This window comes from Muscardinus avellanarius (genome assembly GCF_963383645.1).
Source record: "Muscardinus avellanarius genome assembly, chromosome: 9".
NCBI classification, from domain to species: Eukaryota; Metazoa; Chordata; class Mammalia; order Rodentia; family Gliridae; genus Muscardinus; species Muscardinus avellanarius.
The window spans coordinates 62,512,066-62,535,609 of record NC_137795.1 but is presented as its reverse complement, the minus strand read 5'-3'; the positions used below and the strand labels follow the sequence as shown (position 1 = coordinate 62,535,609).

At 36.3% G+C, this 23,544-nt stretch overlaps 1 protein-coding gene across 4 annotated transcripts in view; it reads right to left on the bottom strand.

Moving 5' to 3' along the window:
• Positions 1-23,544, bottom strand: part of CDK14 (cyclin dependent kinase 14) — a gene marked incomplete at both ends in the record, with an annotated part of 505,411 nt that overhangs the window by 8,902 nt on the left and 472,965 nt on the right. The window lies entirely within an intron of this gene.

Sequence of the window (23,544 nt, the reverse complement as noted above, 5' to 3'; positions counted from 1 at the left end):
GAACATTATACTAAGTGAGGTTAGTCAGTTACAAAAAGTAAGAAATCAGATGCGCTGCCTAATATATGGAAGCTAGGGATAAAAAGGGTCATAGAAGGAACTCTAGAAGAATAAGAAACTATAGATGAGCAGATAAGGCACCTTAACTGAGGGAGATGGGAAGGGGAAAGAGTAAAATTCCATAATATACACGATGTACAGCAAACATATCAAAGTCAAGTAGGACCCCAAACATGAGAAGGAGGGAAGCGGGGGAATGGGGAAGGAACTGGGGAAGGACTAAATGAGTGATGTGTGCATGTATGCCTCTACCATTTTTGCCCCATTAAGATGTATTACTACAATGCAGTAATAAAAAATTTAACAATGCAGGAAGAATGAAACAAGAAGAAAAGAATATTGTTAAGCACCCAAACTGTACAATTTTATATTACACATACAAGATGAGAAAGGTAATTAAAATACCTGTAAAAATTTTTAACCACTAAATTCATACTTGAAGTATGGCTGGCTTCACTGCTTTGAAGAATGAGAAGTATTTATAGGTATATCTGTGTTTTTGCAATTGATTGTTGATTACATTTAACTATAATGTATATATCTAGATATAAAGAATTCACCAATGCAAGACAGCTTTATTCCTCCTATGCCAAATGGCTAAAGTTTAATAATGTCAGTGAAATATTCAAATTTGATTTGTGATATTCAGCTCATATATAAATATTTAAATTACATGAAATTTTAGAATTTTTTTCTTCCAATTCTCCACATGGTGTGTGTGTGTGTGTGTGTGTGTGTGTGTGTGTGTGTGTGTGTGTTACCAGGGACAGAAACCAGGGGTATTCTACCTCTGAGCTATACCCCCAGCCTATTTTTTATCCTTTATTTTGAAACAAGGTCTCACTAAGTTGCAAAGGGCTTCACTAAGTAGTTGAGGCTAGCCAAGAACCTGCAATCCTCCTTTCTCAGCCTCTCAAGAACTGGGAATAGAAGTGTATGCTACCATGCCCAGCTTCCACATGCTCTACTTCTTTTTTATTTTTTTAAATGCCCACATTTTATGTGCATTTTTAATGTCAGAGTCTTTGTCTAAAGTTTTGTGAGATATGAGCCTTGCAGGAATACATGTATGAAATGATATCCTATTTAGAAGTTTTATTTGATTATCATAAGTTATTCGATTCTTAGAATGATTGTTGTTTTTATCACAATCTCTTTTAGGATGGTATACTTCTTCAATCTTTTCATGTTAGGACATCATTTTTTAAACATTTTGTCACATTTATTTTTTATTATAAAGACTTTTTCCCTGAGCTATTTGTGAATAGTTATTCTTATTGTGACCCCTTACCCAGTAATCCTTCAGTGTGTATTTTCTACAAAGATATTTCTTATAATGACACAGTAATAAAACTCAGGAAATTCAATATTGATATAATACTATTATTTAATTTGCAAATATTCATTATTTGTAGTCCAATTCCATCAGTTTTTCCCCAAATGTCTTTTGCCCTGCATTTAATGTAGTTATATGGATAGCAGTCTGGTACTATTATACCCTTTTGGTAAACTAAGTCTTTGTCCTTACATTGTAATATTTTTTTAATTAATTTTTTTGGTGGTACTGAGGTTTCTGGAAACCCTTCTACCTCCAGGCTACACTCCCAGACCTATTTTTTTTACATTTTTATTTGGAAACAGGGTCTCCTAAGCCAGCGAGCCTGGCTACGAACCTGCGTGATCCTCCTGTCTCTGCCTCCCAAGCGCGGGGACTACAAGCGTGCGCCACACACCCGGCTAAAAATTAATTTACTTTTATTGGCTCACTGTGATTATACATCACAGTGAGGTTCAGTGATAAATACATACATGCACACAGCATTCATTGTGTGTTTCCCTTTAGTTCCCATCTTGTCCCTCCATAGATAGTCTTTTCACTGATATAATTTCATGTATGAGCAGAGGATTAAGTAGTTTCTATCTTCAATAAAACTTTCTAAGCTAAGTGGCTTGTTTTACATTAACTTAATGACCTTAGTTTTTTTATTTATTATTTGCCTGGTATAATTTTGGTATAATAATTATTTGCCTGGTATAAATTTTGGTATAATTTTGGTATAATAATAATATTTTGGTCATCTACCAACTTTTCAATGCTTCATATACTTAATTTTAAGATATCTCTTTCATAAATAGTTTATAGCCAGTCTTAATTTTTATCCAATGAACCAATCCCTGTCTTCTAAGGAGAAAATTTAGACAATTTATAATTTGTGAATATTGATAGATTTGGAATTACTACCATCATCTTAATTTTGTATTTTGTTTTATCCTTCTTTGCCTTTTCCCTTTTCTGACCTTCATTCAAATTGAAGTTTTTAAAATTCAACAACTTCCATCTTCTTTTGGGGACAGGCACTAGGAAATGAACTCAGGGGCATTCAACCTTTCAGCAACACCCCCAGCCTTTTATGTTTGTGTTTAGAAACATGGTCTGGCTATTTGCTGAGGCTGTCTGCAAACCTGTGGATCCTCTTGTCTCAGCCTCCCACATCCTGTGTTTTACAGGCATGTGCCACCATGCCCAGCTTCTATCTTTTATATTGTTGTTGTGGTGGTACTGGGGGTGGAACCCAGGGGCTTTTCTACACCTGAGCTATAATCTCAGACCTATTTTACATTTTATTTCAAAACAGGGTCTCATTAAGTGGCTGAGAGCTCACTATGTAGCTGAGGCTGGCTTTATGTCTTGTCTCAGCCTCCCAAGTACTGGGATTACAAGCCTGTGCCACCACGCCTGGCTTCCAGCTTCTATCTTTTATTTTAGAAGTTATACACTATATTTTCTTACACTCATTGGTTACCCTTAACTCTTCCTTTTCCCTTTTTTGCATTCCATTATTTTCTTAGATGTTTAAACTCATAAGTTTCTTTTAAAAGCTAGTAGACACCTAAAATTATTTCTTCCATAGAACTATGATCAAATCACATATAAAAACATTCTGGTATATGTACATAGTTGAAATGACACCAATATACATCACATTTGATTGATTAGACAAAAAGGTTAATTACTAAATATGCAAATATTAAGTTATATAGCTCAAAAAAGCATATGAAATATTAGTGTTTGCTGGATGCATTGCAGACATTTTTGCAAGAGAGGTTGGCAAAAAAATTTACACATTTAGCAAGAACAGTTGGTAAACAATTTCCAATAAATATGAAAAAATTACAAATATTTTAAATATTACATGATTAAGAATTGTTTTAGCTATAAACACACAGCATGTCTACTTTAAAAAATATTTACAAAAAAATCAAAGAAAATATGTTCTGTAGAAGGCAACAAATTTTACTAAAAATATTTAATGGTTCATTCCAAGTCTTCCTTCAAGCTCTCTCTTTCAAGTTGTGCCCTAAAGTGAAAACATTAAATTAAACTTTAAGACATTTTTTGGTCTGGAGACATTAATAATATGTGCTCTGCTGTATAATGTGGACTTTACATGAACTTTTAAACTACAGGTTTGTGATTATCAAAATGGAAGTTTTCATAACAGCACAAAACAAAATTTATAAAAATACATTAACAAAACATATTTGGACAAAAGCCAACAAAATCAATGGTACACAAACCTGATGTGTACTGTGTTAAATGAGGGAGGTACAAACATTAAGTAGCAGTCAAATAGCCCTGTAGGCCACACTAGAAATGTTTCACATGACCAAAGAACTACACAGAAGGCCTAGACTGTTATTCATAATTCATTAGATTTTAATTCTGTATAACAATGCAAACATACAAATACTGTGCTCAGTATTTTGTCACCAATTTTTCTACACTTTTTATGTATCAATAAGATTTTGGTGTAGGAACACATTTGAAGAAGACCTTTAAAAATGTCACTTGATAGAAACAGCACATTTTAAATGCTGGACAGTAAGCATGATCCTAATTTGAACACAGTGGTTATCATTCTGCCATGCTTATCATTGATTCATTAAGCCTAGATTTGACTAACATGTGTAATAAAGTTGATCCTGTCTTACGTGACATTTCTAAGGCAACAGCATCAGATACTCCAATTTACCGACTGAGAGCTGCTTCGTCTGGGAAGCTACATTTTATTTTTATTTTTAATTAATTAGTTAATTTATACTTTTATTTATATGATTGTGATAATATATCAATAATAATGTTTATTATTGATATTTTATTGATATATTATTGTCTTATGGTCTCACATCATAATGTAGCATATAGTGGTAATGACATACATGCACACAACAGTTGGTGAGTTTGCCCCGACTCCCTCTCCACTCCTCCCCGTTCCTCATACGTGATATTGAGAGTGGCACTGGAATTCTCATGTATGTACCTAATGTCCATGGCAGTGTTTCCTTGGTTAATTCTCCCTCTCCTCCATCCTCCCCTAGATCACCTCCTTCTCTCCACCTGGCTTTTTATTCCATTATCTAAAGTCTCTCTCATATCCCAATTATTCCCTAGCTTCTGCATATGAGAGAAAACAGATGACCCTTCAGTTTCTGTGACTGGGTAATTTTACTTAACATAATATTCTCCAGGTCCATCCATTTTCCTGCAAATGACATAACTTTGCTCTTCTTTATTGTTGAGTAGATTTTCATTGTGTGTATATATCCCATAATTTTGTAATCCATTCATCTGTTGATGGATAAATAGGTTGGTTCCAAAATTGGGCAACTGTGAATTGTGCTCATATAACATGGTTATGCACATATTACTATAATATTCCAACTCCAGTACCTTTGGAAAGATACCCAGGAGTGGCACAGCTGGATCATATGGTGGGTCCATTTCCAGTTTTCTGAAGAATCTCCACACTGATTGATCTCTATGTAGCTACACTAGTTTGCTATTCTACCAACAGTCTAGAAGAGTTCCTATTCCCCCACATCTTCATCAACATTCCCTGTCGCTTGACTTTTTGATGACTGCCATTCTAATGGGGGTTGGAATCTCAGTGTACTTTTGATTGGTTAGCTTCATTTTAGAGCAAAATTCTTCAAAGACAAACGTTAGCATCCTCTCCGCTTTTGTCTTTGCACTTTGCTTCATATTCACCTTCCATTAATGCCAAAGCTACAAGCGCTGGCATTCTCTAATGACTGCAAACCCAATAGCCACAGGTACAACAAAAGCAGGTTTTCAAGAACATTCATTTTTGTAAGATATAACCAGCCACCAAGAGTCTGGCTAAATGGTAGGGTACCATGTCAGATGACCAATCCAGAAACCTGGATGCTTCTTTCTCAGAAGCACAGGGCTGAAAATCGGTGCACATAATCTCACCACTGTGGTATCACTATATTTTAAATTTCTATAAATTCATCTAAGGTCACACTGGATAGATTAGCTTGTCATGTACAAAATTTCCTAAGAGGTGACTGGTTCATTCCAGTCATATTAATTGAAAAACACATGACAAGATTATTTAAGAATGGAAAAAAATTGAGAACAGAACACAGAAATGGTGTAAAGAAACTGAAGTTCAGTGCACTACACTTCAATTTCTCAGTGCTTCAAGTGTGAAGCTGGGGTCTCCTCATGAACAGTAGCAATTCTTTAATCCAGTAATAAGGTGACAGACAGAATGTCCCTCCAGGTTTATCCATCTAGGTCAGAGAGCTTGTAAAATGCTTTCCTGATTTTAATTCATTCCTCTGGTCTACTACTTAACCCCTTGTGGAGCTTTGGTGGAACTATAACGGATGTCTGTAGCTCACCTGTCTATATACAAGTGACGCTATGTGCCTGGCAATAATCCTTTCAGATACTTTACAAATGTGTGATCAAGAATACCACAAAATTGCCTGACTTCATGTTTTTTACTTCCAGGGATATCAGAAGAAACTTTGACATTTTATACCTTTACTCTCAATTTTCCAAGTAGATGACAACTTTTTTTTGGTGGTACTGGGGGTTACTGGAAACCCTTCTACCTCTGGGCTACACTCCCAGACCTATTTTTTATATTTTTATTTGGAAACAGGGTCTCTTAAGCCAGCACAGCTGGCTTCGAACCTGCATGATCCTCCTGTCTCAGCTTCCCAAGTGCAGGGATTACAAGCATGCACCACCACGCCCGGCGACAACTTAACTTTTTAATATTTAACTTTGCTAACTTAAAATTTAGAGTTAAAATTTATCTTCATCTACCTGCCAAAATAATGAAAGAACATTAGAATATTTTAATTTCAATGAGACTTGTAATATCTAATGATATTATTGTCTAATTGTTTATTTTTTCTGTTTTTAAAGACACACATTATACACTATTACTGTTATTATTATTTTTATTTACTTGTCAAGTCACCTTCCTTCTCATGTTTCAGACAATCTTTCCTAGATTTTTGTTTGTATTCGAAATATGAACCACAGAAGTTCTTTTTACTAAGATCATTTGGTAGCAAATTATCTCAGTTTTGTTTTCATCTAGGATAATAGTTTGGCAGGGAATATCATTCCATAACTAGACTTAATGCAATTTTCCTTTCACCCTTAAAAATATTATTCCACAGCCTTTCTTCTGTTGTTTCTGCCTTTTAGTTCTCTGCCTCTTTTAAATTCTGCAATTGCATGTAAGGTATTTCTTTTTAACCTGCTTAGGCCTCTTGCATTTCCTGAATTTGAGATTTAATCAACCCCCCCCAAAAAAAAATCCTAGCCATTACCTCTTTCCACAATTCTCTTCTTTCTCTCATTTTGTAACTGCAATGCAATGCCATCTCATTGAATTTTCTGTTTTTGCTTACTCTTTAATATATTCTGTCTTTAGTCCCTGTGTTCAACCATTCTGATTACTTGAGAACCATCATCCATTTCAACTAACCCTGCAATCATCTGCATTGACAGTGATGTTTCCCCTGTCCCATTCTGATGATCCTTTGTTCAAGTTTTTAACTTGGTCTTTTATTTCCTGAAACATTTTAAACATATGTCTTATAATTCCCAATATCTGCAATTCTAGGTTAAAGAAGAGTTGAATTCTATTGCTTTTGCTACTGACCTTCATTCCCAATGTCTTCTTCTAACCCATATTATTCTGGATTGTGAGCTTACGCTCAGCTAATGTTGATCTGTGGGAATCTTGAGGAGCTTGTATTGAGAATATGTTTCTCCAAAGGGATTTTCTTTTGTTTCTGCTAAGAGTCTTAAGACCTAAGCACCCCAACTTCTCACTCTTGGTTTCAGAGACCTTGCAAGTTGTGTAAACTTCAGACAAACCTGTAGGGCAATCTTTTTATTGCTATCTACAACAAAGGCTGGAACAAATAATTGTTTTGTAGTCCCAACGCTAGCTATGTGAAGTTGATTTCCACTACAGTTCCTTCACCACACAACCATTAGGTGAATTTCAAATACATTATCCTAAGTGAAGAAGCTTAAAGACACACATCTGTGTGTATATTCATGATTCCATTTATACAACATCATTCAGGAAAAGCCAAAATTACAGCATCAGAAAATTGATTAGTAGTTGCCAGAGGCTAGAGAGAGTGTCAGAGGAGTTCCCAAAGGGGAGCTGGAAAATCTTTTTGGATGACTTTATGTCTTGATCTAGAAAGATGGACATTGGGCCATATGAGAGGGTGAGGTTATGACTCAAGGAAACTCAAACAAGAAAGTGGTTTAGAGAAATGGAATGCTATAGACTTCTTACAAGAAACATTCAAGCATTAAGGGCAGAGAGTTGTCCTCTAAGTGGTAGGAATGTGGACTTTCCAAGTCTTAGTGGGGAAGCCCAGTGATGCCTCAAGGGGTGTTCTGGCAGATGGGAGACAATGCTGCTCTTGGTGAGGCTCTCCTGTGATTTAGTGCTCCATCCATGGCCATAGACTGGGAATCTTCTCCAGGTTGATGAACTGTGTCCATCAGGTCTGTGAGGGCATACTCTGAACTTGTATGTTCACAAAGGGTCACAGAAACCTGGCAGGTATGTAACTAAAGACTGTTGCGTTCATTTTTCAATCTGTTTTTTAAAAAAGTTTGTTTACAGAAACTTTTTGGGAAAACCCTAAGAAATTTAAAAATTATAATATATATGATAAGAGATAAACAATCTTTACTGAATGTTGTGTGTGTGTGTGTGTGTGTGTGTAGAGAGAATCTCATATGGACAGTAATTTTCAAATATGCTTTTAAGACAGTTGAAAAATAATAGAATATATTTAAATCATGATGAATTTTATGCATTTCTCTAGTCCTTATAAATGTAACACACACACACACACACACACACACACACACACACACACACACTTTACCTGCATTTTAAAAATGGCATGAAAAAAGATAAGTAGAGAAAAAATAGCCTTGGACTAGGAATACTGAACAGGATATTCTCTGCACAGGACAGAATTTTGTACTTCAGAAATGAGGAAGATGGAATGAATGGTCTTTTAGCATTGTTCTAGCTTTAACATTAGATTTCCTCGAAGCTAGGAAGAACTCGATTGTGACCTAGAGGCAGGGAGGGTTAGCACAGCTGCCCTGGCCTGCCAGGACTGACCTACGGAATTTTCCCTCTGCCACCAATGAAAAGATCAAATGGTGTTTTTCATTTCTCTCCACTCAACCTTGCAACTAACTCTTCTTCAAAAGCTCATCTAACTTTCTCAGCTTTCCGGAAAACAGACAAAGAGCAAATCCAGAGTCCTTTGTCAGACTAAAGAAGACTACCAAAGCTGAGAAGAGAATGGAAAGAGGAGGGCGTGATGATGCAGAAAGAAGAGGAGAGGGCTACTGGAGGCAGCAAGGAAAGAACGCTACCTTCTGCAAGGCCTAGCTCCTGGTACAGTGTGGGACGCAGTGTTTGCTGAATGACCAAAAGTTTGCTTCTGAACTGAACGTATCAATGTAGATTATATTTAAAGAGGCATTTCTATACTTGAGGCACCAAAACAATCATTTTTGAGTGATGACATCTTAGGTCCAAGTCCTAGTCATTAAAAATTTTCTTCTTCAAAATATCTATAACCGGAAGGATGCTATTTATTTAAATGTTGTTTGTTTGAAACGGGAATAAAATTGGTTCTTGCCTTTTAAAAATTACCATAGAAAATAGAAATGCATGTTTTTGCATTACACTAAGATTCAAAAAGAATCTCCTCTAAAACAGAAGACAGATCTACTTGTACCACAACTAAGTCAAGTTACATTCTGCTCCTAAGGGTTGACTTCTATATATTTCCATAAAATTCTTCACTGGAATTTATTAATGCGTTAGCTCATGAAAGCTGAACTTTAAGAGCAGACATGCAATAGGTTTACTTTATCCGTACATTCAGCAAAGACACTTTTTTCCATATAAAAGCTTAAGAGGAAATATTCCTCACTTGCATTCTATGCACCATAGGCCTATGTCTGAAGCACAATTCTGTGCCTTGTCTCATGGAAGTTGGAAGCAGAGCAAACTGGAGTGATGTGGAGGGTCTCTATGCTCACCAGCTGCTTGTTGAACACTCTTTACAGAGCAAAGCCAGAGGGTCTGAATCCTTTCACTTGACGGTGTGCATGTTGACTCTGGCAAGGGTGCCAACGTGGGCACTGGCCACTGAATTCAACACCCAATCTCTAGGAAATGATTTGGATGGCTGGTGATGCAGTCCATGCACCAATACAGACCAGTCTGTGTTTTCCTTGATAATACAGAACAGTGCTGTTAGCTGCAGCACTCTTACTCGTTCACACATCAAAAGCAAAACGCTCATTTAATTACCTTCTTATCAGAGCTCTTGTCTTAGGGGGAGTATTGTGATCATAAAACTCCTTTGACTTTTTAGAATAGGACTTGTTTTTAGAAAATACATCTAAATTTATTTATTTTTCAAAGAGGGGTCAGTAATTGGTCAAGCAGAACACGATGAAATCCCCGACACTGGAATAAACTCTTAAGGAAACTCAATTCACATATGAAGAAAGATTTAGGCTTGTCCATGAACTTCTCAACCCCAGGTGCTGGGCTGTGCAGTGGAATGGGGGCAGACCTCTTAGCTTCATTGATAATGAAGACATGGTGTTATTTATCACTGTGATGCCATTTGTCATTACACTGCTTGTAAAAAAATAACAAGAACAATAAAAATTAATGATGTTCCTTGCTCTACGTAAACAGGTAAGATTTTTTATATTAGTTTCTATAAATAGGTTGTGCTTTTAGTGTATAGAAAATTCTCAATTCTCATTCATTTACTCTAACAGACTTGCTTAATTCCATAGCCTTCCCAGCAGAGATTCATCCCCATGATGGTCAGCTCACTTGGCAGCCAGGGCTAGAGAATGATGATATTTGTAGGCAGCACCACAGTTTAGCAAGTGTTTTCACATGTATTATTTTATTTGATCCAGATGATCAAAGGATCATACTTGCAAAATAGAGAGTATACAGTCTTCTGACTCTAAAGTATCCACTACATGCAATGCTTAAAGGTTTACTGCTAAAGTGTGTACACAGAAAGCTACACGCTACTCAGTTGGTAAAGGGGTGACTGGGTTATTTTTAAAGTTTCCCTTAAGGACAGCTTACATTTTTCTGCATTTTTATCTCTTCCTTTAATTCTGAACTCTATTTCTGTAGAGACTGTTCTTTCTATATTCTTGTTAACTCCTCTACTGTCCTACATTAAATAAATACAACAGGGAGAGTCTAGTCTTTACATGGACAAGATGAATAATCCCCAAAGCCAGTGACACGAATCCACGCTGCTAGGCCTCTCCTTCAGATCTAACCCTCGCTCAGCTGCCCTTACAGTCAACTCTACCTGGTGGAAAAGTACAGAAAGTGCTGAAGAGCCCTCAGCAGGATCTGCATGAATCAAGGTTTTGAAAACGCCCGCACTGATATCCTTAATGCTGTTCCAAACTGCCAAAAAGTGGGCCAGAAAAAGGAAAATATCCAATTCTTGCTTTGGATCTCAAGAGATTAGCTTGATAATATTTACCCCCAATTTCCCAAATTGATTTGATTTATGGCTATGTTCTCTAGAAAAAGAGATGCCTTCACATGTTTAAATTCATCCTAAAATCAAATAAAACATGAACTGGCCTTAAAATTTGGTTAACTTATGATACAATAATATTTGTCTTTCCCATATACTACTATGGGGCTATTTCCACATTCACAGTTTTAGAAATCTATAAATTTAGGTACCGAAATAAAATATTCATAAAGAAATACTAATTATAAGTGAATTTTTAATAGTCTTTTTCAACACCAACATTTGTGTATTTAAAGCTATTTTCATTCAACTACCACAAAAGTAGATGATTTTCCATTCTACCTGCTTGTAGGAAAGAATCAGTCATTTTATTTTATTATTTTTGCAGAGATTCCAAGATCCTTGCCTTTCAAATTCTCTAGTGTCTAGTGGCAGTGACTTTGAGTTTTGAAGTTTTATTTTCTAAGTTTATATACAACACTATAACCCATATGCACATAATATATACTTTTATCTGCCTAAGTAGTATAGAATTTTTTTTTAAATGTACTACTTGTCAGAGCTTACCAAGTGTTATGGTTTAGAAAGACAATTTCCCCTGAAAGGGCATACGTATTGATATATTGATATTCAGAGTTGATATAATTAATAATCTCATTGGAGATAACTCCATTGTAATGGATTTATTGGATGGCAACCTAAGCAGGTGGGATATGGCTGGAGGAGGTAGGTAGGTAACTGGAGGTGTGGCATTAGGAACTATGTTTGTGTCCTTGAATCCCTTTGCTTGCTTTCCTCGCTCCTGGCCTCAATGATGTGAGGGCAGAGCCCTTGCTCACTCTCTGCTTCCTACTGCCATGCTCTGAGTTCTGCCAGTGTAACCCAGCTGAACCCATGAAATCTCTAGACCTGTGAATATATAATTATTCCTTATTTAAATTGTGTGGTCTGTTGTTTTGGATCATTGTAGTGAGAATGTTTACAGAAAACCCAAGCATCAATTCTTTTAATATAGGACAAATACAAACCTGTCAGACATTATTCTTGTATCTCAGTTGTGTTTTGGAAAAGATTCTTAGATTAGACTAGTGATTGTGATTCTATAATTCACTGTTAAGTTTTTTTTTTTACTTTAATGGTGTAGTTAATAGTAAAAGAGGCACAAGTAGTTACTTTTTAATCTGACAGAAGGATATGATAAAAAAGATAAATTTTATCTAGGTCAAAGAAAATAATAATATACTTAGGATAATAATTAACACTGCCATCAAGGATAAGGCTTGCAGAATATTTAAAAGAAAATTCTAGCTGGGCATGGTGGCCCATGCTTGTAATCCCTGCGCTTGGGAGGCAGAGACAGGAGGATCACATTGGTTCAGAGCCAGCCTCGCTGGCTTAAGAGACCCTGTTTCCAAATTAAAAAAAAAAAAAAAAAAATATATATATATATATATATATATATATATATATATATAGAGAGAGAGAGAGAGAGAGAGAGAGAGAGAGAAGGTCTAGGAGTGTAGTAGTGTAGTCAGAAGGGCTTCCAGGAACCCCAGTACCACCAATAAATAAATAAATGAATAAATAAATATTCTAAACTTAGAAGTCTATGCAGAGTATCTTCAAAACCCAAAGATGTGCATTTAGCATAACTGATCTCCAGTTTCCCAGTTATTTTAGTTATATCCACACATAAGCACTAGATCTTCATAACTGCATGACCTTGCTCTGTGTGGAATTCCATGGTTACCTGAAGGACATCAGGTGATGTCTGGATACAGATCTGGATGGAATTAATAGCCCTCTTCTACTTCATAGAACTTCTGTGATGACTGACCTTTTCTTACCATAACTTGCTTAAATCTATTATATTTCACCTATATTGCCAGTTTTTAAGACATTTTAAGAAAATTGAGAGCAAAGCAAATTGTCAGTGAATGTTAGATCCCTGTGATGTTCTTGATATTTATATTTAGAGAATAAAGATTATCCAATTTTCCTGAGTTCAAAGTGGTTGATTAAAGCACTGTTTCATCTGGAACAGATAATTCTCATTTTTGATGATGAAAGATTAAATCAGGAGTTCAAATCTAAATCTTTATGAAGAAAAATCAATTTATATTAAACTTTAGAAAGAGCTCCTGTTTCAGATAGATCAGTTATAAATATTTAGTTCAAATTACATGGACAGTGTGAAAATGTAAAATCCTTGAGAGAAACAGTTTAATTTATCGGTGCATGTGTATTATGGTAAACAGAACTAATAGAAATGGTGGCTTCATAGCATTCATTTGTCTGAAACCCTATAGAAGTTATAAATTCATCCTGAGAGGAGAGTTTTGGAAGCTGATACTTGCATCAGTGCACAGGAACAGTGCATATTTCCACTGTAAACAGCGCTAAAAATAGCTCTTGAAAGCCGTCATTTTGTGTGGTATTATTTCACCAAAAGAGAAGGAAAAATATTTTTAATCCTGAACAAAACCTCTTCAAAGTTTATGTTCTCAATAAACCTTTCACTGAGAACTGAAAATATAACTCAGTAATGCAGTAAATGCCCTAACAAATATATCAGATTTTTCACTTAATGCTTTTTATAGGCTTAAACCAAATGGAGTAAAAGGAAATCACCTTTTACAGTCTGACTCCTACAGGAAGAATGCCTTGCTGTTCCGCTTTTTAAAGACAGCATGGTGAATTTATATCAACTTTGGTGAATCTTGGGGCACGATAAAAGGAAGAAAATATCTGCACAATTGACATTCCACAGGGCTCTTTCTTCACATGTTGATTTCCTTACAGACCGGATGTGATCCAAGATAATAACAAAGATATAAGAAGAAAATTTTTAATTTTTAAGACAAAAGATACACATTGACATAAAAGAGATAATTTTTTCCTCTGCCCTTTAAAAAACTACCATCCTGTCAATTAAAGATATAAAATGGTCAGAACTGGAGAAAAATACCAAAAATATTACTCTCATTTAAATAAAAAAAAATTTGAAAGAAAATTCAGTTAGGTCAGAGTTCATGAATTATTGGACCTTATCTCAAACAAATGAACTTACTTGCTGGGGATTCTAATTTTGGCATTTTATCTTAATAGACTGCATCTAGAGTTTGAAAATACATGATTTAATATTTTTCTATGGTACTAGGGACTGAACCCAGGGGCATTCTCCTTCTGAGCTACCCCCTGCCTCGGTCCTATTTTAGTTTTTATTTCAAAACAGGGTCTCACTTAAGTTGCTGAGGTTGACCTTAAACCTACTATCATCCGCTCTCAGACTCCTAAGTACTAGGATTATAGGCATGCATCGCCATGCTGGCTTGATTTCATTTTTTAAATGCTTTAATTGGTGAATGGTAATCATACATCACAGTGAGATTCAAAGTGATACACACATACACACACACAGCACTTGGTGCATTTCCCTCTATATTCCACCCTATGCCTCCCTTCTTAGACATGTCAATGAGACTGCTAATGATACCTTCTTATATGGGCATAACATTATTTGAACTACTTCTTCTTTCCCCAATGCTCCCTTTCTCTCTTCCCATCTTCCTCCCCTAATGCCTCCATTATTCTACTGGTCTCTTTCCTCATTTATCCAAAGCAACTTTTGTTTTCTATTTCTCTCTACCTTCCACATATGAAAGAAAAGAGAAAGATAGAATTTATGGGTTATTTGGGCGCAATGTAATTATATATCATCAGGAGATTCAAGGTGTGCATGCATGTTTCTACCACTCTGCTTTTATTTTGATGTAAAGAGAGGCAGTGAGCTGGGTGTGGTGGCGCACTCTTGTAGTCCCAGTACTCAGGAAGCTGAGTACTCAGGAGAATTGTGGTTTGAGGCCAGCTACTTAGTGAGGCCCTTCGGAACTTAGTGAGACTCTGTTTCAAAATAAAGAATAAAAAATAGGGTTGAGGGTGTAGCTCAGAGGTAGGATGCCCCTGGGTTCAATCCCTACTACCACACACACAAAAAGAACGATGCTTATCTCTAAAGAATTAAAGTTGTTGAGTATCCTTTATAAAGGCCCAATGCTCCAAGAAAGAAGAATAAAACACTTCCTTTAATGCTTATTGATCTCATACAAAGTACCCTAGCAGTCTTCACTTAGTATCTCCCAGACTGTACACTGACCAGCTACCTGTTGAACTATGTGATCTGCCCATTATTACAGAAGATGTGACCAGCCAGGAAATAGAACCCTTGTTCTCTTCTGTGGGGAGGCATACAAAGGGGAAGACAACATTCACTGAGCATTTAATATATTTCTGTGTTGTGCATTCCTAGGCCAGGAGGTTATCATCACACTCTACCCTGCAGATGAGGGAGCTGAGGCTCAGAGAGGAGGAGCGACACAGGCCACGCCACCCACAATGGGCCAGAGGCAGAGCTCACCCCTGTCACGAATATGGGTTCTTGCTTCTCTGCACCATTCCATCTGGAGGCTCAGTTTATATTTTACTTTATTCTCATTGTAAGCATAAGGTATGATTACTCTATAACATGTAAAAAAAAATCCTGAAATTTATAAAAGCAAATAAAAGCATCTCAGAAGTCTGTAATTCAGAGATATTAGCTTTTTGTTTTATCAATTAGATATATTTACTTCTGTGTGTAATACAGGTCAGAACAAATATAGAGTTTCACTTCTGTCTTTTTAAATAAGTGACTATATGTTTCCTTTAATACAATTCCTTTTCACAATCTGAATTTTAAAACCTTTTAAACTTCTGAAAATTAGATTCTAGTCCATATTGAGGCTATTTTAGTTTTTCATTTTCTCTTTAGTGAAGAAAAAATCATAATTAACAGCACATTTAGACATCCCCAAATGTTGTATCCTGTTGAGGGCATATATGTTTTCCTTTCACTTGGGCTGTTGACTTTGATTTTTACTTTGGCAGTCAATATTCTCTTAATACTGTAGCCAGTTTTATCAAATCTCCTCCGTATGCAAAATATAATTAGAGGCATTTTCTATTAGGCCAAGGCCCAGGAAGCTTTGTGACAGCCATATCACAGGGTTCCATGATAAAAAAAAAATTACTAGTTTTCTTTCTAATGTATTTGTATTCAAAAAGTTTGCTATACCATTAAATTTCATTACTAGGGGAGAAAGTAAGACTTGAAGGTTAGAAGAAAAACAATTTGTATTTATTGCATAACCATGAGGATAGCTATAGTAGAAAGAGATGGAAATGTATATATACATATACATAAATACATACATATATATATATCCAGAAATACCAGATCTGTGTATGCATATATATGTATTTATTAATATCCCTTAATGCTTATTGATCCCACAAGGAGTCTCCTAGCAGTCTTCACTATTATATAGTGTCTCCCAGACTGCACACTGACCCAAAGTGTGTGTCTCACACACACACACAGATCCTAAAATTTGCCATTTTGACTTTTTTTTTTTTTTTTTTTTTTTTTGGTGGTACTGGGGGTGGAACCCAGGGACTTCCACCTCTGGGCTATACTCTCAGACCTATTTTATATATTTTTTTGAAACAGGGTCTCACTAAGTTGCTGAGAGCCTCACTAAGTAGCTGAGGCTGGCTTAGAACTTGTGCGATTCTCCTGTCTCAGGCTCACAAGTGCGGGGATTACAAGCATGAGCCACCACGCCCGTCTATTTTGAACATTTTTAAGCATCCAATTCAGTAGGATTAATAACATTCACAATATCATACAAACGTTATCACTATTTCCAACTCTGCCATCCTTCTAAACAGCAACTCTACTCCAAGTAAGCAATACATTTTTTGTTATTAAAGAAATGACATCAAAGAACATTTTTGAAAAATAGAAATATAGTCACTCAAAATTCTACTACCCTAATACAACTATTTTCATCTTGTATGTTACAATTCAGTTAAAGCTCACAGAAATTTATATAGTTTTATGTTAGTATGTATCTGATTTCTTATTCTGCTTATTTAAAAAACATATGAATCATTTCTTGTTCTTAGAGCCTTCATTCATACTAGCCTAACATTTTAATGTAATATTCTACTGCATTCATGAGTCATGATTTACTCAACCTATCCTATCCCCTTAATGTTGGTGCCAAGTCTTAAAAATTTTTAATCTCCAACACAGTAATGAGAATCTTGAGGCAACTAGGATTTGACTTGGTTGATTTATTTCCTTGGGGCAAACACTAAAGAATGAATTTACTAGGTCAAAAACACAATTCCTTAGGCTTCCTGATGAAAGTAAAATAAAATCCTGAACCATAGCTTATGGGGCCATTCCCTACCTGGTCTCCATCTCCAATCTCCCACCCCCTTTCACCCCACATTCTCTATACGCTCACCATTACACACTTTCATTCATCAACTAATATTTATTGAGTGCCTCTGATGTCATAGGCATTCCTGTAGGCACTAAAGATACAGAACTGAATAAAACAGCAAGATCCCAGCCTTCACATGGCTCACAATCTGCCAATTCTCTTCCTTTGATGACATTATCCTGTTTGCTTATCTCCATGTACTTACCATTCTATGAAATCATCTTGCTTATTTTATTATTGACTGTCTTCACTGCTCTAGAAGGTAAGACCTATGACAGCAGCAACCTTGTCTGTTCACCCCCAAGCAACCAGAGCACTTAAGTCATGCCGAATCCAATTTCTAGAAAGTGCCACAATACTGTGATGGCTTCTAACATCGTTTCTCCTTATCATCTCCAGGGCCATCAGCAGTGGTTAAATGGCCCCAGTTCTATACAACCTCACCGGTACTGGCTGTTTTGAGAGGCTATGGATCTGGCGAAGGGGTGCAAACAAAGTGTAGCTTGATGAGCATTTAAAATGCTGATGCTATGTTCTGATTATTAAAAAAAAATACTGCATTAAAATGGTAAGTATCTTGATAGCTGATTTTTTTTTTCAGTACTGAGGATAGAACCCAGGGGCATTCTACCTCTGAGTTATACCCCTAGCCCTATTTTTTATTCTTTATTCTGAAACAGGGTCTCACTGAGTTGCAAAGGGCCTCACTAATTAGGTAGCTGAAGCTGTCCTCCTGTCTCAGCCTCCCAAATGCTGGGATTTCAAGCTTATGCCACCACGCCCAGTGAAAACTTTTTTTTTTTTTTTAAGGGTTTGGGGATGGAACCCAGGGGCATTTGACCTCTGAGCTACACCCCCTGCCCTATTTTTTATTCTTTTATTTTTTGAAACAGGGTCTCACTAAGTTGTGGAGAGCCTCACTAAGTAGCTGAGGCTATCCGCGAACTGTGATCCTCTGGTCTCAGCCTCCTGAATGCTGGGATTACAAGTGTGCACCACCATGCCCGGCTTGAAAACATTTTTTTTTTTTTTGATACTCCTTAAGTTTTGAACCAAGGCTTTATATGCCTTGCCTTACTTTAGTCTTGAGCCTGCTATGCAAAACTGGCAAATTACCCATCTGCTCTTGAGGCTGCAAAATAATTGAAGACAAGAAAACAGAATTTCTAAAATGACCATGAATGTTTCCGTGAGGAATTTATTTGAGAATTGTTTTCAGGATTAAATGAGATAGTGCAGACAAAGCACTTGGCAGGCTGTGAGGTGCAGCCATGTGTGCCTGAGCACATGCAGCTGTTGGTATTTAATACTGCGTTCCTGACACTCCTCCACTATATTTACACATGTAAAGAATATAACTGACGCTACTAAATGCAGTCAGAAGAGTCTTTTAGGATTGCAATATTTTTTCTCAAGTTAGAGTACACCTTTGAAGATCTATCAGTAGTAGACGCCTCCTTGGAAGATTTATAATTAATGGGAAAATTAGGAAGATTGAGGTCAAGGGTGAACTTATACTTAAAAGAATTAATACAAAATACTCACTACAGTAAAGTAATGATAGAGTACTCAAAGGAAAAATGTTTTTAATATAATTTCAGGTATCTCAAGGTATAGACACCTTTTGATAAATAGAATGTTTAGGATATTCCTTCAGATGTTAAGATTTTGTAAGTGAATGTTTTGTCATGTTATGTACAAAAGCATACTCCCCTCTCTGCCAACCTCTCCTTCCCTCTATGCCTGTCTTCTTCCTAAATACCCAATGTCTAGCTCATTTTATAATTTGCCTAGATTGTGTCCTATGTCCCTGGCCCATCTCGGTCTTATCTGACTAGATTTTCTCCTGGCCTAGTATGCACCAGTGTGCCAAGCTAAAATCACATGGATCAAGACAGCAGTGCAAAAGCAAATCTACTTTGGCCATCTTCATTCCTCTTCTCTCTTTCCAACCCTTTGGTTCAGATGCCCCCCCCCCTCCTAAAGACAATTATAGACATTTGAAGCAGAATTCTCAAGAGTTACAGAGAATCAAACTGACATCTTGATCAAACTGTATACTAACTTGGTTGTGTATTTTGGTTGAGATTACCATAATTTCTTACATGTCCAATGCTAAAGTTAGTATGAAGAAAAGTGTATGTTCATGCACACGCATGTGTGTACATGTATACGTGTGTGTGTGTGTGTGTGTGTGTGTGTGTGTGTGTTTTGCATTTCAAAACCTGGGCAAAAAATATTTTTTTACTTTGTGACATATGCTACTATTGGAGGAGAGATTTTTAAATATTTAGAGAAAATGTTTTATATATTTCCTTCAAAAGCATTATTTCCTCCTACATTAGAATGTGAATGCATAATTTAAGGAGTGGTTTTTTAAGCAACAAATCTGCAGGGTGTCTTTGAATGCTTTGCTTTGAGGAGTTAAAAAATTGTACCTTGTACGCTCCTTTCCAGTTCTAAGCTTGCTGTGTTCAGTTTCCTCCCTTCACTTATATGAACCTACATATGACTACATCACTATTACCAAATAGCTTAAAGTGCTTCTGGAGTTTCCCAATGGCCTTTCCCAACACAATAATAGTTGCTACACTATAGAGACTTAAATCAAATGGTTTCTTTGCAGATAACTCACATGACCATTAATAGAAAGCCTACTCATCTTAAAATGGCAGGGAACTGTCTTCACGCATTGGAGCCTGGTCCTAACGGCATTACAAAACAAAAAAAAAAACTGTAAAAAACTTCAGGCTCTCTCTCTTTATGGTATTCTGGCATGCCTTGTGCTGAGGGGATGCCTTGGCTGTTTCAAGAGATTGGTCTCCTAAAGGATAATTGGACTCCCAACCAGGCTTGCATTCCTTTCCCATGTGAAGCAGGCTATGAATCTGGGGACAGGATGGTTCAATGGTGAGCACAGTATAGGCCGAGGCTCTCTTTGAAACTGAGCACAACTTTTGGGTTGTACATTCCTTGGTTTCTGGCTTTAATTCCACATCTGGCTCTTTCTAAAAAACAACATATTATAGAATGGTGCCATTCTATAACACTGGATTAAAGAAACTCAAAAATAGCATGGTTGCCAGAATTCTTTATCCTTTGTTGTAAAGACTGAGAAAATTCTATCTTTACAACTGAAATAAGGGCAATACAAATAAAATTAAAAAGCTGAACATTTTTTATCAGTTGGAGTCCAATTAATTATAATTACTAGGTATATGTTGGTACGAGCATTTTGAGTTGTGTCTTTAACATGATTCAGAGCTGGTGGGATGATATACATAATTTGCATCTTAAAGCCAACAGCATAATGTAGAAAACTGAAGACATGTATTTACAGAACATGTGGAAAGATATGAAAGTATTTAAAAATGAAAAAGAAAATCTCATTTGATTACTTAGAAACTTATAAAAAAATTTCAAGAGGATATTGAGATCACTTCAAATACAGTAAAAACAGAGGTTTAATTTGTGGTCGAAGGACTTTGGTGTTTCACACACATGCATACATGCATGCACACACACAACCAATTTAGGAAATGTGCTAAAATTTGTCAAGCTTGTTTGCGGCTTGACATTTTAGCACATTTCCTAAGTTTTGTTTCTATATTTAGGAAAACCAGAAAATGAATTGGTGACGAAACAGACTGTGAAAGGACCAGTACCCACAGAATCAGTGTTGCTGGAAGCCACACTTTGAAACTCTACTGTGAATACTCAAGAGAAATATATTCAATATTCAACAAAATTGAAGAATTTGAAAATTGAAAATCTCTCAGATGTTCTGAGAGAAAGTAAATCCTGGGGCAGAGACAGAGGATTTTGATTTAAGCCTATAGCTATATGAGAAAGTAATAAGTGGGAAAAGAAAAGCTGGGGCTGTAGTTTCTTAGCTGAAAACCCTAATCTACCTCATGGTGGGATATGGTAAAACATTTGCTTTAAACTAATCAGAAATTCTGTTGTACTCTGCACTATGCAATTTGGTAGCCACTAGCTGCATGTGACTGTTTAAATAAATAAAAATAAAATGAAATAAAAATGCACTTCCTTAATTATACTAACCATACTTTAAATTACTCAGGAGCCAGTAGCAGTTCCAATATGGCTTCTCGCTACCATCTCAGAAAATGAAGTCACAGAACATCTTCCTCAGTGCGTAAAGATCGGTTGGACACTGCTGCTCTCTATCCTTTAAAGATTTAATGCAACTTCTAGAAATTTCTAAATATTCTTAAAGGAATTTTGTAGTTCTCACACTGGGAGGATTTGGTATTTTAGATGAAGCACAGAGATTGAATTAAGAAGATCAATTGAATGTGGCAGCAGAGAAGAGGTCTGAGTCGGGGACTCACATTACAGATGTACTGGCCAGCAAGGGAAGAAACCCAACTTTGAGGCTAAAGTCCACAATGGATAAAGGATGTCCCTATACAGCTGGTTTTTTAAATTTAATTTCTTTGAGGAAAATAGATACTAGAAGTCTTTTGGTGGTCATGATCTAAAAGTAAGGGATGGCCGGGCGTGATGGCATATGCTTGTAATCCCAGCATTTGGGAGGTTGATACTGGAGGATTGTGGTTTGCGGACAGCCTCAGCTACTTAGCGAGGCCCTTCACAACTCAATGAGACCTGTTTCAAAAAATAAAAATACTAAAAAATAGGGCTGGGGGTGTAGCTCGGAGGTACAATGCTCCTGGGTTCCATCCCCAGTACCACAAAAATAAAAAATAAAAAAGTAAAGGATGTGGGATAGCATAATTTTAAGAAAAGTAAAGCCTCATGTGATGATAAAATAAAATTAGAACTATAGGTGCAATTAGTTCAAAATCTAAATTTAAGTCAGGGTAACAAAAAGTGAGGAGCAAATAGACAATCACATCTGTATTTATCTTTTTTATGTAAAACTATGTGCTTAGTCCCACTTAAGGAATGAAGGCAAATACCTAGGACCTGGCATAGTTCTTAGTGAAGTTGCCTCCAAGCTGGCTGAGCGAATTCGTAAAAACAGCCATCACCCCAACAGCTGATACCAACAGTAGCAGATAGGAGCAGACAATCAAAGCAGGGGACAGCTCTGGCCCCCACACCTGAAATATTTTATCTGTTTTGCTAAAGGACACACACACACACACACACACACACACACACAGAGAGAGAGAGAGAGAGAGAGAGAGAGAGAGAGAGAGAGAGAGAGATTATAGATTATAGAGATGTATATCTATATGTTAGATATCTATCTAGATAGGTTTATATTTAGGTATATAGGTAGATATACCTAGATATCGATCTATCTAGATATAGATAGGTATATGTTATATACCTATATATGTTATAGATATATGTTATATATATATCTATCTACTTATCTTACATATTTTATAGAGATAAGCAGCTGTCCTATGATCTTCATTTTTCTCAGAATATGCTGCCCTCTACAGGCCACAGGGATACATAGGCATGTAAAGACATGCTTAAAGGGTTCAGTTATATACAAATGAAATCATTAGTAAAGGTAATATGAAAGAGAGGTGGAGGCTGAGTATACCTCTGTGTCTGAAAGGCTCTCGCTAAAGATGAGAAACAACGTCTATAAACCTCCACTAGGCGCCTTACCTCTTTAGCTGACCTATCTTTGAGAAATCATAAACAGTTTATAGTCCTATCGTGACATTTTCCTTGAGAAACTTAAAAGTATGTCGACAGTCATTTTTCCTTTGTTTAACTAGGATGGACAGGGTGTGGAAGAGAGAGGAGGAAGAACACTTGGTGAGGTTTGACAGCGTTTATGAACATCTCCGAGGTATCAGGATCAGATTTGCTCTAAAATTCAATCGATATTTTAAGAATCAGCTCTGAATTAGGAAATAAAAGCCAATGAATTTTTTTTTAATGTACATGGTTTTATCCATGAGAATTGAATGTTTCAAACCCCAGTGGTGACGAAGTGGTCAAAATCTGGCCTGAGAAGCGCGAATCACCCTTCATCTTTACTTCAAATCGATTCTTCTGCAACTGCCACGCCATAAACACCCCCACTCACACACACAGCTGGTATGTTTATTGGTTTAGTCACTAAAGGCTTTAGCTGGACAAACATCACAAAGACGATGGCTGATTTAATTGAATTTATGATCAAATGTTTTCCATTGCAGGAAGAGTGGGAAAGTCACTTATGGGGAGATCTGAATAATTTAAGGGACTTTCTCTATTTGGCATCATGTTT